This window comes from Pinus tabuliformis, chromosome 1_2, assembly GCF_031772625.1.
Source record: "Pinus tabuliformis cultivar Carrire ecotype Pingquan chromosome 1_2, CPIR1, whole genome shotgun sequence".
Taxonomy (NCBI): domain Eukaryota; kingdom Viridiplantae; phylum Streptophyta; class Pinopsida; order Pinales; family Pinaceae; genus Pinus; species Pinus tabuliformis.
Window position 1 is genome coordinate 1,307,052,087 of NC_142298.1, and position 15,504 is coordinate 1,307,067,590.

The following is a 15,504-nucleotide window of genomic DNA, read 5'->3' on the forward strand; positions in this document are numbered from 1 at the left end:
ATTCCCTTGTTACAAGCCATTAAAGAGATTCCTATTCTAGCAAAAACAATAAAGGAGTTGAGTCTTAAAAGACCAGGAAGGAAACCAAGAGATACCATAAGGATCCACCTGGTAGGAAAAATTGCAGATATCATGATGGGAAAAATTACTATGCAAAAATATGTAGATCCCGGTAGTCCAATTGTCAAAACACATATAAATGGGGTAGAAATACCAAATACTTTGATTGATTTAGGGGCTTCTATCAACATTATGAGTAGACAGACTATGGAACAGCTAAAACTTCCTAATCTTCTTTTCACACCCACTTTGTTGCAACTTGCAGATCGATCCATTATCAAACTAGATGGTGTATTAGAAGACATTCCAGTCTCCTTAGACTCTTGGGAATATCCAGTGGATTTCATGATTTTAACTCCCAAGAGTAATCTAGGAGGACATCCTCTTATTTTAGGAAGACCTTGGCTAGCCACAGCTGATGCTTTCATAAGTTGTAGGTCTGGGGATATGTATATTTCTGATGGTAATTCGACAAAGAAGTTCAATCTGTATCCTCCAGCAAAAGCAATCACAGAAATAGGAGATAATGAGTGGGTTGATGATGAAGATACTATACAACCTGTCTTTACCATTTCTGAGATTAGTGAAGATAGTCAAATTCTGAACACATTAGAAAATTTTGAACCATTTTCAGAATATGACCACACACAATTTCAGTTGGATTCTGACATTGAGTGTCTATCATCTAGACAGATGTCTCTTTTCTCTATGGAAGAGTTTGGTAGTTCTGCCATTGAGATTTTTCCAGGAAAAACACTGAATATCAACAAAAACTTGGAAAAATCACAACAGGAAGAGCTAACCAAAGTCTTGCAAAAGCATTCTACTGCATTTGCATGGGAGTATACAGATATGAAAGGTATTGACCCGAAGACTTGCATTCATCACATCTACATTGAGGAAAATAGTAGACCAATCAGACAACCTCAAAGAAGGATGAATCCAAACCTTAGGGAAATAGTGAAAGAAGAGCTCCAAAAGTTACTTAATGTAAACTTCATTTACCCCATTTCAGATAGCCGATGGGTTTCTCCTTTGGTTATAGTACCTAAAAAGAATGGTAAATGGAGGGTTTGCATTGATTATAGGGAATTGAACAAAGCAACTTTGAAGGATCACTTTCCTTTGCCCTTTATTGATCAAGTATTAGATACTTTAGCAGGTAAAAAGTATTTCTCATTTCTAGATGGTTTTAGTGGTTACAATCAGATTCAGGTAGCACCTGAAGATCAGGACAAAACCACATTTACCTGTCCATGGGGAACTTTTGCTTACCGAGTACTTCCTTTTGGATTATGTAATGCACCTGCAACATTTCAAAGGGCAGTACTAGGAATCTTTTCTGATCTAATTCATGATTGTGTAGAGGTCTATATGGATGATTTTATAGTTTATGGTAATTCATTTGAAGAGGCATTAGAAAATTTGGAAAAAGTCCTTATACGATGTAAAGAAACAAATCTTTCATTAAGTCATGAAAAATGCTTCATGATGTTTACTGAAGGGATTGTTTTAGGACATCATATTTCGGGAGATGGGATTAAGGTTGATAGATCAAAAGTTGAAGTCATCTCCAAGTTACCTATTCCAAATTGTCAAAAAGATATTAGAAGTTTTCTTGGATTTAATGGATATTATAGAAGATTTATTGAAAACTTCACCAAGATAGCATCTCCGCTCTTCAAATTACTTACAAAGGACTGTGAATTCAATTGGGATCCTGACTGTCAATCTGCATTTGAAACTTTGAAAACAAGGATATCTGAAGCACCCATTTTGAGAGGGCCAAATTGGAAACTTCCTTTCCATATTTCTACAGATGCTTCAGATACAGCTCTAGGAGCTGTGTTGGGTCAAAAGGATTTAGTTCCTTATGCCATTTACTACACCAGTAAAAATTTGACTCCTACTGAGTTAAATTATACTGTGACTGAAAAAGAATTCTTAGCCGTTGTTCATGCAATCAACAAGTTTAGACACTACATAACTGGCTATGAAATTTTTGTCCATACTGATCATTCTGCAATTAGATATCTTATGAACAAACCTGTTACTAATGGCAGAGTTACAAGATGGCTTTTACTTTTACAAGAATTCAATATTACTGTGTTAGATAGACCAGGGAAACAAAATACAGTAGCTGATTTCATGTCTAGAATCCAAAATACTAACGAAGATTCTCCTGTAGAGGATAAGTTTCCAGATGAATACTTGTTTGCAGTAACTACTAAAACTCCTTGGTATGCAGATATTGCTAACTATTTGGTTACAGGGAAGCTACCTCCATACTTATTTCCTAATGAGAAAAGGAAAATTATTCAGGAGAGTTCACATTATTCATGGATTTCTAATGAATTGTTCAAAACAGGGCTAGATTGTGTGATCAGAAGATGTGTTCGGGAAGATGAAATTCCTGACATCCTTAAGGCATGTCATGATGAACCGTGCGGCGGACACTTTTCTGACAAGAGGACGGCCTATAAAATCCTTTCTTTAGGATATTATTGGCCTTCTCTCTTCAAAGATGCAAAACAATATGTCAAAAGGTGTGACAGCTGCCAAAGAGTTGGGAGACCAACTCCTTCAAATGAAATGCCATTACAGCCACAGGTATGCATCGAACCCTTTTAAAAATGGGCTTTAGATTTCATTGGACCCATTAACCCACCATCTAAGCAAAATAAGTATATATTGGTTTGTACTGATTATGTTACTAAATGGGTAGAAGCAAAGGCATTGCCTTCTGCCACTGAAAATTCAGTTGTTCAATTTCTTTTTGAGGATATTTTTACTCGTTTTGGTGTCCCAAGAGAAATTGTGACAGATCAGGGAAGCCAATTTACATCTAACTTGATGGAGAAGCTGATGGAAGAATACAAAATCAAGCATAGAAAATATACTCCATACCATCCGCAAGCAAATGGTCAAGTGGAATCCACAAATAAAGTTCTTGAGAGCATCATCACCAAAACTATTCATCTTCATAGAAGAGATTGGGCAGAAAGGCTTCCTGAAGCCTTATGGGCCTATAGAACTACATGGAGGAACACAACAGGACATTCTCCCTATGAACTTGTTTATGGGAAAGAAGTCTTGCTCCCCATTGAGTTTCAAGTCAAGACCTTCAAGATGGCAGTTCAATTGGGGATGAATCTATCAGAAGGCCAAAAGCACAAAATGGAGCAGCTGAATGAGCTAGATGAGATAAGACAAGATGCAATTTTAAGGACTGATCTAGTTCAGCACCAAAGAACTAAGTGGCATGATCGACACATCAAAGAGAAAAAGTTTCAGAAGGGAGATTGGGCACTATTGTTTGATTCCAAGTTTAAGGACTTCAAAGGAAAATTTCAAACTCATTGGCTTGGACCATATGAGATTGATGAAGTCTTTAGCAATGGAGCAGTTCGAGTCAAAACTATTGATGAGCTTCAAATTCCTCTCATTGTGAATGGCCACCGATTGAAAATATATCATAAGCCACTCTCAAAAGAGGACTTTGTCAAAGTATTTCAAGGAAATTCTGCAATGAGGCTGGTGGAGAAGAGTCCTTCTCCTCCATCAGCCTAATATTTGTTTCTTTCAGTTAAAAAAAAAAAAAAAAAAAAAGAAAGAAAAAAAAGAAAAAAAAAAAAAAAAGGGGTCTCTTGTATAAGCCTGAAAACCAATCTTGAATTGGCAGTCTTATGCAGAAAATATAAGGTGAAAATCAGGGGCACCTGACACTTTGTATTTTCCAAAAAAAATCTCTCTCTCTCTTTCCATCTCATTCGCCATTTCAGTTCATCCATCCCATCATCTCCATTCCACTTCATTTTCATTCCATTTCATTCATCTCACTCCATTTCATCAATAAAAGTCCCTCTCAGGACTATTTCATTTAGTTAAGTCTTCTCTAACTACTTCTTGGTATAGACAGAAGGGTGTTGTTTCAGTTTCTGCAGCTAAGAACTGTTTCCGCAACTCGCACCAGTTTCCGCAGCCAGCATCACTCTGTCTCTACAGCAGCAGTACTCTGTTTTCAAAAATCACAGTCAGAGGTATCATCATCACCAAGGGCAGCAAGGATAGGAGGCACCTGCAAGATAAGAAAGCAATAAGGGGTCAGCAACCTTAATCAACAAAAGGCAAATCTATGAAGGTATGATCAAAATCTTTTCCAAACAACCATTTAAATGTCATTTTATGCATAATTATTAAATCGTGGACAGAGCCACTAAATGCAATGATTCGGCAAGATCATCCCACTTCTCCTCCACGATAATCCTTCATCCACCTCATACCCTCCTAACGGTCTCATAATCACTCTTAGTTCAAACTCAAATCGAGACTGCGCTTTCATTAATTAGCCGTACAAGGAAGAAGAGACCTATCGTACTACGTCTCTTCTCCACCACGATCTCCGCAGCCAATGCTGAAACGTGTGCGTAAGCCGCCCGACTCCAAGGGATTTGGCCGTTATTCCATTCTCTTATCACCCCATTTCCGCACGCATTTGAACTCATTCTCGTGTTTGTCTTCTACTCCCTCGCACTCACACCATTTCCACTCTCATTTTCGCTGCAAACCCCGCAGCTCTGTTTCAAACTCCACAGTTCCGTTTCAAACCCGTATTGCCTTGCATTACATTGCGGCTATTCCACTTACAGCCGTAGTCCATCTGTTTTTCCCGTGAGCATCCTCCTTGAGCATCCATACACAGTCAAAGCTTCAGCCGAAGTTGAGAGCCGAAGATGGGGAAACTGCTTAGAGCTAAACCTGAAGGTTCAAAGTATCTAGAAGGATACCCACAGACAAAGGAAGCATTAAAGAAGGCAAAATGGTTGAATTTCATTCAAAAATTCAGAGGATATGATAAGGAGGTAATGAAAGCATTTGCTCGATCATTCAATGGACACACTGTGGAAGTAGGGGACCTGAAATTCACAATCACAGAGAACTCCATAGCAACAGCAACCAGTCTACCTCAGGTGGGAGACCGATGGTTCAAGAACAGAGTGGTGGAAGATCAGGGATGGAAAGATATGCTTAAGAACCCAGGTATGGACACTTCAATATTCACCAAAGGGATTCCTGTACATGTAATTAAGGAAGAATGGACTGCATTGTTATTACTTGTTCAAAAATTTGTTACATGTGAGGGCCGCTTTGGCACTATGTATATGTACCATGCTAGAATTATGATGAACTTCATGGAAGGCCATGCCATCAATTTACCCTATTTTCTGTTAAGAAGCCTAACGAAAATGAGTTCCACTGTCCAAAAGAATATAGGCCATATTGAACCTCACTTGTATCATCACGGGTTCATTAGAATTCTCATAGAGGACCAATTGAAAAACAACAATGATACATGGGAAAAGTTTTTAGTCAGGAATCATTTTCAAGAGGTAACTGAAGCTTCCGCTAGCAGCTCTCCTAGAGTCCCAAAAAGAAGTAGGAGAATGAAAAGAGATGTTGCAGCCCAAGATCCTCCTATTGTAGAAACTCAGGAGACTACTCAAGAAGAAGAGGTAGAGAGAGATAAAACCAAGAAACAGAAAAAGGAGAAAGGGAAAACAATTGTTCAAGAATCATATTCATCACCTGAACCTTCAATAGAAGAAGACTCTCAAACCTTGGCTGATAGACTCACACAACTTCAAGCTGCTGCCCTCTCAAAGAAGAAACAGAAAGAAAAACAGAGTGCCCAGCCAAAGAGCACTAGTGCACAAGTGAGAAGAAGCAGTAGAATTAAAGAAAGAATGAGTGTGACTAAAGAAAAACAGTCACATTTCATTGATTTGGGAGAAAGTACACCGGAAAAGGCTCCGACTCAGCTTGACCTTGAGTCCACTCCTCCACGGGAAGAGAGTCCCTTCCAGCCAGAACTTCAAACAGAATTTCATTTTGAACATAGCCCAAGGAGAACACCTGAAATTGACCCTGACCAGCAGGAGGTATACAATTATTTGGAGACCTTGGAGCAATCAGTTGCAGGTCCAAGCACTATATTGCCTCTTAATGAACAGGTCCAATCTTTAAAACAAGAGGTGTTTGAGCTAGAAGTCCTGAACCGGCATATTAAACAAGAAAACGAAGCATTGAAAGAACAAAGCAAGGTGGACAAAATTGTCCATGACAATACCATGCTTCACTTAGGACTGTGGCAGAAGAAGAATAGAAAGTTGAACAAAAAGTGCAAGAAGCTGAGCAGGGCACTAATCAATTTGAAATTCAGGTGTTTAGTCAAGAAACCGAGGACCATTTTGGCATCAAGGAGAAAGAGAAGAAGGCTGGATGTTTTGGCAGAAGCATCTGAGCACATGGACTGAAAAACAATGACAAATTTTTGGTTGCATGAGGACATGCAACACCTTCACAGTGGGGGTATGTTGAGCCTCAAACCTGCACTTCTTTACACAACCTCTCAGCCTCCTTTTCCTATTCATTTCCTTCTTTTGCCACTCATTCCCTTCATCAAATTGCTCAAATCATTGTATTTTAGGACTTTTTACATGGTTTGTTAATTATGCTAATGACTGTGTTGTTGGATTAGAATTTTGGTTCAAGTGCTACGCTTTCCGCAGCTCACACAGGGTTTTCGCAGCTGATCCCGGTTTCCGCAGCCAACCCCGGATTCCGCAGCTGTTTTATTAAACGGCATGTTCCAAGTGTCCTCCGGGCAGAAGAGCCACATGGGCAAGTTCGTGGAACCAAGGACATGGTGTGTGTCCTTCCAGCTCAGCCAAACCAGTCATAAAAACCCATGGTCAACGAGGGGGCAACTACGGTCAACAGAGGTCATTGGCGGTGGCACGGCTCTACGTGTTCGGTTTTAGAGCACGTGAAGAACAGCTGGCCTCTTCCTCAGCCACGAAGATGATGGGAAACACAAATCCAACAGAAGATTTAATGCCCACCACGACCGTTGCCTAAATCCGAGGACGCTACCAAATTACGTGTTTTTACACAGCTGATAGAATAGCGTAGTTTGTGTTAAGTTAGTTTTGTTTTCTCTGCTATAAATAAAGCGTCTCTGAATGTTGGATAGTTAGCTACTGATATGTAATTTTGAACCCCACTATACTTTCTATTTTGCTACGTAATATATGAGAAGACCGTTCTGTTTCTAAGCGTGTAACTGATCTTTTGAGCTGGCTGGAGTAGGCAGAGGGCCCCTGTTTACTTAAGGCATGTACAGTGCTTTTAATTTCCTGCATTTCTTTTTATCATTTTATGTATAATAGTTGTACAGAATGCCTTTGATTGCTGTGTTTCGATCATGTACAATAGCTGTATATAAACTTTGAATTCTGCTGATTTACATTTCTGCATTTGTTCATGACTGATTAGTGTGTTTTTGCAGATTTCTTAGGAGCCCGGGACAGTTTTCTTTCTTCTCTTTTTACAACTAGTGGCATTTGTGATCATCTTATCTAGACTGCTGATCTTTACTTTTGATTTTCATTAGTATCATTACTTTAGTTTGCACTTTACTTTCTGCTCATAGCTTATCAAGTTGTTCATCTTTTGATGGCTCTTTTTGTCATAATCAACTAACTTTAAGTGGAGCCAAAATATCATTTAGTGCAGCTTGGTTTATTTTGTTTTAAGACTCACATTGCTAACTTGCTCATAACTCTTTCTCACATGATCAATCCAGCTGAAGGCAGAAAGGTTAAGGGAGAATTAAGCAGTGTGATTTGTCACCAAGATTTTACATTACTTAAGATTTAATTGCAGAGTTAAAGTAGTTGTTCTTGTTTTTAATTGAGTTAACATAGATGTCATTTTCATTTTCATTTTCATCAGCAGTAAAGGTACTGGGCCAATGCCATTGGTCTTTCATTTGATGCCTTGACTTTCCTTTAAAGCTTTGATTTCATTTCAGTTATTGTTCAAGCTTTCTTTAGAATACTCTTTAAGTTTCAAGAAATCATTTAGAAGTCGCCACAAACACACACATTCACTCACTTCATTACATCTCTATCACATTACATTAGGAAAAATACAATTAAAAACAAACTAAAAAGATAAAAACGACAAAAGATCTAGAAAAGGTTATCTAAGTACATATAGTACACCTCACTTCATCAGCTTACGAGCCCCGGGTTGACAATTAAAAGTAGCAATTTAGACAACACTAAATTGACCAAACAATTACTCAGATTTGAAATTGTATGACAAGAACATCATTCAGCATACCATACCTATCAAGCCAGATCAAAAGCCTTTTAGACAAAACTTGAGGAGGGTCAACCCAAGGTTGTTGCCATCTATCGAGAAAGAGGTAAATAGTTTGTTTAAAGCTGGTATCATTGTTCCAATTAGATTCTCTGATTGGGTTTCAAATTTGGCCCCAATACGAAAAAATACCAGAGAGATAAGGTTGTGTACTGATTTCTGGAACCTAAATAAAGTATCTCTAAAAGATAATTATCCTCTTCCTAAGATGGACCATATTCTACAAAGAGTAGTTGGAGCATCATGGATATCACTACTAGATGGCTACTCAAGTTACAATCAAATTTTGGTGCACGAAAAAGACCAAGACAAAACTGCGTTCACAACACCATGGGGGACTTTTCAATATGCCAAGATGCCATTTGGGCTGAAGAATGTCAGGGAAAATTTTTAGTGGGCTACGGATATAACTTTCGCTACTGAGAAGGATGTTTTCTTAGTGGTTTACTTAGATGACTTGACATATTTTCTGGCTCTGATGATGAGCATTTACACCACCTGGGGATTATTTTTCAGAAATGTAGGGAGTTCGGGATTTCTTTAAGTCCAAAAAAGAGTCTTTTTTCCATGGAGGAAGGTAAAATCCTCGTTCATATAATTTCCAAATATGGTATTCGCATTGATCCTTCTAGGATGGAGGAAATTCAACAAATAGAATTTCTGCGCAACAAAAAGGAGATCCAAGCCTTCAATAGTAAGATGAACCTCTTACATAGATTTATACCAAATTTGGTTGAGCATTTGTGTGAGTTAACTAATAAGTTGAAGAAGGACAGCACTGTGAAATGGACTAAGGATGCCATGAAATATTTCAACTTGGTAAATCTTGCTTTGACCACAGCCCCCATTTTGATCAGTCATGATTATACTCATGATTTTATTATATTTTCACTGCATCTGAGCACACTTTGGTTGCGATGTTGATGCAAAAGAAGGACCAAGTGGAGCATCCCATTGCATTTTTAAGTCAAACTATCAGAGATGTTGCTCTTCGCTATAACATCATTGAGAAACAAGCTTTGGCTCTTATAAAGGCATTGAAGGATTTTTAATTTGTTGAAAATGGCAACAAGAAATGATAAAAATAGAAGTGTTAAAAATAACACTGCTATAAATAGTAGTTTGGGTACCAGTGTTGGATTGAGCAACAGGGAATGAAAAATGGAAGTGCTAAAAATAAAATTCTATTTTTAGCAGTTCGAGATGGATTCCAATTTTAGTTAGTCCCTGAACTAAAATAGTGAAGTAAAATTCGAATTTGATCTTAGTAGTTGTTTGTAAATTAATTAATTAATTCTTCTTGAGTTAATTAGTTAAGGAAATATGAACATGAAGTCTATGTGAGGACATGCAACAGTTATTCCTTTGATTAAGGGATTTATCCATTAGTTAAAGGATAAGGATGAGTTGTAATTATGAGTTGTAATTAGTTGGATTAGTTAACTGAGTCAAGTCCAGTTATATTGATTATAACAGTTTGTTTAAATTAATGTGAGTTCATTTAGTTAATGCTTGTATGCATGTAACTACTGCACTTCAGATAACTGAGTATTCTCTCATAAATAACTCATGCATGTTAGTTCATTCATAGACCCAGTTGAGATCAGAGGAGGGACAGTGTACTATTAGTTGGATGGATTTTTCCTATAAAGGAAACTCATCCATAGAGAAGGATTCATCTCCTTCAGGATTACGCAGTTACTATGTTATGAAACCAGCTCAAGAAAAGATAGATCAATGCCTTAGAATTCAGCCTCTTCGAGGGGGAAACCTCCTTTAAATTTCATAAATGAACAATTCTTCAGTGATTCAAATGACAAAACCTCCTTTCTATATATAGGAGTCTAAGGAGTCACAATATAACCCAGCCGACCTAACAATAATAATAAAAAGCCACAAAAATAACAATAGGGGGATTCTATGGGGCACTGTATTAATAGTATGGGGATAATAGGGGCACAACAATATTAATAAGGGATGCAACTACAATAGTAATGGGGTAATCACTAGTATTATAGGGACCCAACATGCCCCTCTCCTTCAAAAAAGTGTCATCCTCAACATTTGAGTAGTTGTTGATGCTTCTGTATAAAATTCTCATCCTCCCATGTGGAATCTTCAGCAAATAAGTTCTTCCACTTGATAAGATACTCCAAAATTGATCGATTTCGTAGTTGTCGAGTTCTTGTTTCTATGACTGCTTCCAGTTCCAATATAATTTTTCCTTCCTCGTCAAGTTCTAGAAATATTGTTTGAACTGGGAGCTTGTCACATATAACCTTCTTTAAACATGAAACATGGAAAACTGGGTGCAATCAAGAAGCTGCAGGAAGCTCCAATTTGTATGCCATAGTACCAATATTTTGCAACACCTTATACGAACCATAATACTTTGGTGATAATTTATTATCCTTCTTAGCTTGCTTGAGGGACATTTGCTTATATGGTTGTAGCCGTAGGAATACCCAATCACCTACATCAAAACTTCTTTCACTATGATGTTGATCTACCTATTGTTTCATTCTATTATGTGCCAACAGGAGGTTATCCTTTAAGAGTTGGAGGACTTGTTTTTGATGTTCAATGTGATGTTCCACTGCTTGAACCTTAGAATTTTCTCTTAAATATGATGTGATGGATGGTGGCTGATATCCATAAAGTGCCATAAATGGGGTCATTTTTGTTCCTGTATGGAAGGAAGTGTTATACCACCATTCAGCCAGAGGCAACCATTTGACCCATTGTGTCTGTTTATCAGATACAAAGCAACGAAGATATCCTTCAAACATTTGTTTACTATCTCAGTTTGCCCATTAGATTGAGGATGATAAGATGAGCTATGAGCTAACTGAGTACCAAGACAAGAAAATAATTCTGTCCAAAAATTTCCAATGAAAATGGGATCTCTATCACTTACAATAATCTTTAGGTTTCCATGTAGCTTTTGAATTGTTTCCATAAATGCAGTAGAAACTGTACTGGCTTTAAATGGATGTGATAATGCACAAAAGTGTGCATACTTGGTAAGTCTATCAACTACCACCATGATGACACTCTTTCCCTCAGACTTGGGTAAACCTATGATAAAATCCATTGAAACCTCCTCCCAATGTTGGCTTGGAATGGATAAAGGTTGTAATAGACCCAATGTCTTAATTGTTTCAACTTTATTTTGTTGGAAAACCAAACATTCCGCCACAAATTTTTGAATATCCGATTTAAGGCCATCCCAAAAAAATTCCTTCTTAACCCTATGGTAAGTTTTTAAAATCCTGAGTGCCCTCCTAAGGGAGAAGTGTGCAATTCCATAAGAATCTTTTGTTTTAGTTGGGAATTCTTACATAGGTATAAGTGATCTTTGTACCATAAAGAATCATTTTGTCAGCTAAATGTATCAGACGTACTGAAATCTTGTTGTAACTTTCGAATAAGTGCCCACACTTCTTCATCATTCTTCCATTCCTCCCTTGCTTCGTTTATCCAATCTGGTTGGATAATAGAAATGGCGCACAACAATGCTTCCACATCCTCATCTTTTCTTGAGAGTGCATCTGCCACCAAATTTTGCTTCCCGTTTTTGTAGATGATTTCAAAGTTATAAACCAACATCTTTGTGACCCACTTTTGTTGCTCTTCAGAGGATAATATTTATTTTAAAAAGTATTCAAAGCTATCATGATCCGTTTTTACCTTGAAGTGTCTTCCCATTAGGTAGGGTCGCCATTTCTTAAGTGCATGGAGTATTGCCAACATTTCCTTCTCATAAATAGCTTTGTGTAAAAACTTTCCCTTGATTGGATGACTTTCAAAAGAAATGGGTCTTTCATCTTGCATTAAAACAGCACCAATTCCATTTCTTGAAGCATCACATTCCACAATAAAGGTTTTTGTGAAGTCTGGTGTAGCTAAGACCAGTGCTTGGCACATTGCCTCTTTAAGATGTTCGAAGGCCTTTGTTGCTTCTAGAGTCCATGAAAATGCATCTTTCTTCAATAATGTTGTTAGAGGTGCTACTATTCTCCCATAATTCTTAACAAACTTGCGATAATACCCTGTCAACCCAAGAAATCCTCGCAGATGCTTTATGGATGTGGGGATTTTCCATTCCTTAATGGCTTTAATTTTGCTAGGGTCTACCTTAACTCCTTCATGAGATACAATATGACCCAGATATTCCACCTCTTGTACTCCAAAGAAACATTTGGATCCTTTTGCATATAATTGTTTCTCCTCCAATAGTTGTAGCACCCTGTCAACATGTTCAACATGATCCTTCCAAGACTTGTTGTAGATTAGTATATCATCAAAAAATACTAACACAAATTTTCTAAGGAATGGTTTGAAAATGGAATTCATCAAACCTTGAAATGTTGAAGGTGCATTGGTAAGGCCAAAAGGCATGACCAAAAATTCATAATGACCCTCATGAGTTCTAAATGATGTTTTCGGGATGTCTTCAGTCTTCATTTTGATTTGATGATATCTTGAACGAACATCCAACTTGGTGAAGTAAATTGATCCATGCAATTCATCTAGTAATTCATCAATGACAGGAAGGGGAAACTTATCTTTAATAGTGAGCTTGTTGAGCTCCCTATAATCTGGACACATGCGCCATGATCCATCCTTCTTGTGCACTAATACTACTAGAGCATAGAAATAACTTTGACTCGGTTGAATTATACCAGCCTCTAGCATTTTTGCAACCATACGTTCAATTTCACTCTTTTGGTCATAGGGATATATATACGGCCTGATGTTTGGAGGAACACTTCCTAGAATCAGATGAATAGCATGATCATGATCACGAATAAGTGGGAGACCTTTGGGAGTCTCAAATACCTTGGAATGATTGTCCAAGACTTTTTGGAGATCTGGAGAAATAGATGATTCCAATGTGGAAACATCTAGCAAACATAATTGTGCAATTACACCCCTTTGTTCCTTTTTTAGAAGCTTTGTCATACCGTTAGAGCTTATTATCTTTCCCGGTTTCCCTGCAATACCCCTTAATTCAACTTCCTTTCCTTCCATATAAAATTTCATGAAAAGTTCTTGAAAATTAAAAGCTATTGTACCCAAGGATTGTAGCCATTAGACTCCTAGTACAACATCAGCACCTCCCATTGGAATGGAAAGCATTGGGCTAGTCAATACATATTCTCCCATGGATAGCTTGATATTATGGAACTTTCCAGAGAAATTTATTGTTCCTCCATTTGCAACCATCACTTGACACTCTAGTGCTGGATATAAGAAGCAATTCAATTCTTTTGCTACCTTACCATGAATAAAATTGTGGGTACTTCCTGAATCAATCAACACTATTACCTTTTTCTTCTTGATTTGTCCTTCTATCTTGATGGTTTGAGGAGTGGTAATTCCCGCCAATGCATTACAAGATATGGTCCGATTCATTTCTTCTTTATCTAGGCTTTTTTCCTGGAGTATATCCTCTTCTTTTGACCTTTCTTGCTCCTTTTCTTCTTCCTCTTCACAATCTATGTAAAATAATTTCTTCTCAGCACACTTATGACCTTTAGTGTATTTTCTATCACAACTGTAACAAATCCCTTTTGCTCTTTTCTCTTCCAATTGTTTTGGTGTCAACCTTATAGGTTGTGGAAGACTAGGGGCAACAACACTTCCATCTTTGTAGTTGTGAGTGGTATGCTTCCTGGTTGCCATAATTTTTCTTTCCATTTTTCTTGCTAACCTGAATGCCTTCTCTAATGAATCAGGTTCCCAAAGGCGAACATCATGTTGGATATTATCCTTTAAAGTCCCTATGAACACATCAATCATATGCTCCTCTGGAATATTTTTTACCCTTATGTTTAATTTTTGGAACTCCCCAATGTGCTCCATTATTGAACCCTTTTGTTTGAGACTTATCAATTGGCAAAAAAAAGTGTTGCTTTTTGTATCCTCATAATGTGCTGTCAATTCTTTCGTAAAAATTTCCCAAGTGATAATTTGTTTACGATAGCAAAGCCATTGATCCCATACAAACTGATTTGGTTCCAAATATAAAGTTGCAATACGTACCTTTTGTGCGTTTTGCACATTATTGAGATCGAAAAATTGCTCCATCTGTAATATCCATGTTGCAGGATCCTTGCCATCAAACTTCCTCATATCAGTTTTTGGAATATGGTGGGTCTTCGATCCCACATTAGAGTTTATGAAATCATGATTAACATTTTTTTTGTTCGCATCATGAGTTTCCTTTACTACCTTTTCACCATTAGTAAGTATTTCTTGTAGAAAATTTGTCAAATTTGTCTTCAAATCATCCATCTTAGCTTCCATGCCATTTATCTTAGATTCCACACCATTTATCTTAGCTTTTGTTAGCTTTTGTGAGAGTGAAATTTGTTGCTCTTGTTCTTGTAATTTTATATATCATGTAGCATTTCTTCCTCTTCTTCATGAGTCATGCTAGAGCTTTCAGGTTTCTTACTAGGTGTTTGCATTTTATTTCCTTGGGGCATCAGTTACCGATAATAATGCTCTACTATGCCTTTTGAATTCCTTCAAAATAAATTTTCAAACCAATCTTAAGTAAAAATTTAAAAGAATCTACACACCTTTTTTCGCTTTGTAGGATCTCGATATTGCCTCTGATGTATCTATGTACTTTCAGATCATCCAGTTCTGAAATTGTGACCTGTAGTAGCTCTCTGTGTCCTGTTTCCAATGCCACCAGTCTAATCCAAATTGGATTCTCCAAGGAAGAGTTATGTCAAATCTCCCACAGTGACCTGATTATAGACTAGTTCAATAGAGCGAACTTGTACAACATGCCATGAGTCACTGTTTTGACCTTTGGCTCTGGAAAATATATACAAGAAACTACAGTTTGTCCTCTTTTTGTACCTTCTTACGAAATTTCAATCCGATGCTTAGAGAGAAAGTTATGATGATTTTCCCTAGCTCGCCTGTTTGGAATGTAATTCAGGAGTCTGCAAAAAGACCAACTTCCTCAGATCATATCTCCGCAAATATCGAACAAAAAGCTCTCAAATTTGGACCAGAGGTTCAGCACGATTTCTTCTCAAATGGGTTTTTTTTTTAGCTTCTGAAACGTCGCAGAAAAAAAAAAAAAAAAAAAAAAAAAAAAAAAAAAAAGAAGAAGAAGAAGAAGTTATAGTGAAAATGCCACGATGACCTATTTGGAGCAGTGAAACCCTAGAATCCAAAGCTCTGATACCAAAT